Consider the following 5,251-nt stretch of genomic DNA (forward strand, 5'->3'; position numbering starts at 1 on the left):
AACAGAGGACTACATGTGTCCTTTCACTTCACTGGTGGGTCCCCCTTACCTAGGATTTCTTTCCTTTTCCTTTACTTCTTTCATTTTTCCCTTTTAATCAATAGGTGACTTTTTGCACCTTGATGCAATGGTGACTATTTGCACCATGCAATAGGAACAGTATCCCCCCTTTGGTTTTGAGATCCTCTAAGGGAGTAATATGGCAGGACAGATGGTCCCTATGAAGAATGCCGATCCCTCCCCCCATCCGACCAACTCTATCCATCCTCACTAAGGTGTAGCCTTCCGGGACTGCCTCCACAAGATCCGGACCTGAGGAATCCTTTGCCCAGGTTTCAGTTATAAAAACCCAGTCCGGGACTCTAGTCAGTACAAAATCCTTAAAGGCGAGATTGTTTTTAATTAAGGACCTCGCGTTTAAAAGAAAACCCTTATTGCTCCTCACCTTAGTATCTTACTACCACTGAACCACTTACTGAAATGATTGCCCTAGTTTCAGTTCCCCTCGCTTTCTTTTTGCTTGCTGTCCCTCTCTTACACCTTTCCTTGTATTTCTTTAAATCTTTAATAGGAAACCTCACAGTAATCAAGCCAATTTCTTAGATTTTATCATGAGTCAATTCCATTTTATAATTTTATTTCTCATTTTTCATTCTATTGATGTCCACTACACATTCATCAGTTAACTCTTGTAGTTCACGTGCTTCATTTGCACATCTAGCTGCTTCTTTGATAAAATATCTAATTTCATCAACATTATACGTCAACAGCCTGTTCAAATCAATGTTTCCATGTAACATTTCACCAAATTCGATTTTTAAAATGCCAGCGTTAATAATTCTAGAAGGCTCTTGACCACCACTGTCCTAACAGGTAAGTCGACCTGAACCTCGAGTAACAGGTTGGGTGTCTCTAATAGTACTAGGCAATGCTGTCATTTCCGTCTCAGGTGATGCACTGGGTACCACAGCTGTAGAAGCTTGCACTGTAGTGGTATTTCTTCCTGCACCTAAATCAGGCCCAGAACCATTCAACCCCGGTGCTTTAGCTGTATACAGAAAGGTCTAGAATTCCAAAAATCATTCAGAACATTAGCCTCCTCATCAGAATCATTATCCTGTTTTTCTCCTTCATTTGTTTTGTTTTTCTCATTTGTTTCCTTAACTATGTTAGGAAAAGCCTCCATTCATATCCTCCCTCTAGCATTTCTCTTGTCGACCCCACTTGCTCTCTAGCCACTGCCTGAATCAACCCTTCACTTGCATTGACATTTTCTTTTGCCATTTAGTCCCATTTATTTATTGCCTCAAACTGTATAGGTCTAGGCATTGGCTTTATTTCACTCATGGTTTGTATAAGGAAATCTATCGTTTTAATGTTAAAGCCATCCTCTAACGGAAACTGTACATTTTTATCAGAAGCAGTGTATTCATGAAATCCAGGTACATGAATCAAACCCAATGTCTGTCATCATTTCGTATGCAGGTGTTCTCTCAGCAGGCATTTTCTAAACCTCAGTAGCAGATGTATCAGACATTTTAAGCTTTTTTGATACATTGCCCTTTATATAACAATCTCACAATCAATCACAACACATGTATTAGCGAACAATAACTAATCCCAGCGCAGCTCTGTCAAAGTTCAGCCTATCAAAGCACTGCTCTGTCAGCAACCAACCATTGAAACTGCAGCTTTGTGGTGATGTCACACCAATCCCAGCATCGCTCCTGGGTGGTTTGGCAATCACAGCTCAGAGCCCTTTTAACTCAGTTTAAGTTAGATAAACCCTTGTCTGCTCAACCGAAATAAAGAAATCCAGTAAGTCAAGGCAAGGCACATCTCTCAAGCAATAGAAAATCAGAATAGCAAAAAGAGCACCCTTCATGCTCTTTTTGCTATTATGTTATTTAACATCTTATTTCACACAAGGTAGACCCATCCAGCGGCAATTCACTCTGACTAACGCACTTACTCCTGTGCACTTTTAAGTAAAGTACACCAACCCAGATTAAACACACAATCCTGGAAAAGAAAACATGTTGTTCAGAATTCCTTGTCTGTGTGTAGGTGGCACCTTGCACTATACACTACCTTATGCAGACAAATAAAACCACAGTATCTCAAGATCTTTTAACAAATCTGAAAACCGAGCTAACTAATTATAAACAAAATAAATTCACAAATATGAACAGTACATTGACAATACCGTGATCAATCCAGCAATTGAACCCACAGCATTGCATATCCAAACATCTCACAAAAAGCCCAGCTTTCTATTCCCCAAACCCACACTTCAACACACCTCAAAAATTCATACACCATTCAAAAATCAGTTCACCCTCTTCATACTTACACTCCAAATCGTTCAGGAATGTACTGCAAGTCAGACCTCCTGGGACACTATGGCATCAGAGCTGCTGGTAGTGTTGTAGAAAATCCACTGATGTTATTTGTTTTTCTGATCTCTAATGATGAAAGATAAAATCCAGAAACACAGATGAACAGCACCATCTACACCAGTTCTTGGGAAAATCCACAGCTAATATTCAAGCAAGCACACATGTTGTACTGCATTTACCATAATGCTAAGGGAAAAATTGTGCTGTGATGTGAGGCAGTGTGCTCCCATCTCCCTGCCATTGACATGGTGTATTATGGGGATAGATCATATAATTTTTTATCTCACAATTAGATGTTAATTCATCACTGGGGAACAAGTATGATTTATAACCAACATTTTATTTACTTTGTAATGACATACTAATCATAACTCCTCACAAATAGTACCCGGAGTATCTATTGAATTAAAATAGAAAAAAACATAAACAAGGAAAAGGAAAGAATCTTGTCTTCAGTTTTCCTTCGGTATTCAACCAGATGCGACTGCGTTCCTCATTTGCTGCGCAATCCACATAGGAAGTAGACTTTAAATAGTGTTGCATTTAATGGGAGATCCTGCCTCAAACCATTTGTTTATATGTTCATAAATATGTATCATGTGTGTAACTTAGAAGCATTATCCAAAATGAATGTCAACACGTTTCGGCCCCACTTTACTCTGGGCCTCTTCAGGACTAAGGAAGAGCGAAGTACCTATATATCAAATAGTATATACACCAATTAAAATAAAAACAGGCACTGACATTGCACGTACTTGCACCATATAAGAGAACCAGGTTAAAACACTTATTTTAAAAGTCCAATCTGAGAGTCACCTGTCTCACCGCATTCTGTTAATGGGGCTTGAACCATGCATTAAACACAGTGTCAAAGTGACTGCCACCGATGTCTTTGCCCGAACTCGAAGAAGCCACCTATTGTCTAGCTTAGAGTGAGTGCTGGTGTAGGAAAGTGGTGATGATATGACTCAACATCTCCTTATTTGTCCCTGGTGTGTAAAAAATATTTTAAGTGATTCCAATTGTCAGCACCTGTATCGAAACTTAGCAACCAGTGTGTAGCTTCTATCATCATCACCTGAGACTCGTGAAAAAATACACTGGGGGGGGGGGGGATGACTCCTGCAAATGTATCGACATTCACTATTCTCACCTACTGAAAATCATATTAACCTCTCAAATTGAATAATTTGACCATGGAGAAAGGGGAGGAATATGGACCTTGCATGACTGTCCACTCCATGTCTTGCTCTAATCCAGGAAGCTGCAAAGACCAATAAAGCAAAACAACCCAACCAGCACAGAAGGATTAGCGATGTAAAGGCACTCAAAAACTACATCGATGCCACCCTGCACAACAACTTAATAGAAGGTAAGCGGCGACCACTTTCATCTGCTTTCACCGTCAATCTTTCATCTTGCAAACCGTCATCTGCTCGCACTCACCACGCTTTTCTTCTCTATTGGCTAGTTTGTGAAAAATGCGGGGTGGATGACAAAGAAATGGGGCTACTGATAGAGCTCAGGTCATGTGATGTGACCAAGGAACTGCTACCCATATTAAAATGGGTCAGTGTGCAGAGAAGTGCAGCTGATTGTTGTGAAACTCTGTTGTCCGGGAGGTGGCATGCACTGTGCTGGTGTCAAAAGGTTCCTGAAGGAATCGAACTAATCCTAGCTTACAAGAATGTGAGGGTTCACCTCTGCCTATGCATTGATCGACCTGCACTGAATGGAATGTTGTAGGCTGAATTCCTAATTAAAACCAGAAGATCCAGGTGCACCACATCCATGTATCTAGCAATAAAACCAAATCAATACCTGTCTTTGACAATCATAGACAGAGTATATACATAATGCCTGTCTGAGGTGTTAGTAGCACGGCTAATATAGCCCTTACAAATCTTTGCACATATGAACATATGTGATGTGTGGTGTGCCTAGGTTGCACATAAATGAAGAATGTTCCTTATATACATTCACACACATTTCTTTGAAACCCATAAAAACATTAACATTGTCTATTCATCATTTACATTTACTTGCATATTGGGTGTAGATGGTACGGCTACTGTAGCCTTTACAACTCTTTAAACCCAACATTACAAAGGTATACCAGGGTATATTTGCGATGTACCAGGATGCCCATAAACTGAGTTTGGACATTATACATATACAGGCATCATATGGGGTGTGGATTATAGAGCTGATTCAGCCCTTTCAACTCCTAAAGCAGGACCTTACACATCTATAGAGGAACATCTATGGAGTTCCAGGGCACCCACCTGTTACTGGCCGGGCTCCGGGGATGCTGTCCCCAAGTCGAAATCAACAAGAAGAGGGGGGCCGCGCAGCCCCTTTCCCCCATTTATAATTGGCCAGGCCACAGGGGATGGTGTCCCTGAAGCCATATTGGCCCAGGGATGGGGGCCACGTGCCCCCCTCCCAATTGATAATGTGGCTGGGGCTCTGGAGATGAGGTCCCCGGGAAACAGGGTCCCAGGGTTCAATATTGGCCTGTGGAGGTGGGCTGCGTGCGTGGGTGGGCTCCAGGGCACCCACTATTTACTGTGGGCCCCAGGGGATGGGGTCCCCGGGGCGAATATTGGCCTAGGGGAAGTAGGCTACGTGCCCCCTCCTCCTTTTACATATGTAGTGGGTGCCCAGTATGGGCTCTATGGCACCCTCCATTTACAGGCTGGGCACTGGTGGATAGGGTCTCTGGGGCCAATATTGTGTGGCCCCTCCCCCTTCAGACAATGGCCAGACCCCGAGAGATGGGATCCTGGGGCCGAAACAGACCTGGGGAGGGAGAGCATTCAACCCCCTTCCTAATTATTAAAGGATTAGGG

This window comes from Triturus cristatus, chromosome 11 (genome assembly GCF_964204655.1).
Source record: "Triturus cristatus chromosome 11, aTriCri1.1, whole genome shotgun sequence".
Lineage (NCBI taxonomy): Eukaryota > Metazoa > Chordata > Amphibia > Caudata > Salamandridae > Triturus > Triturus cristatus.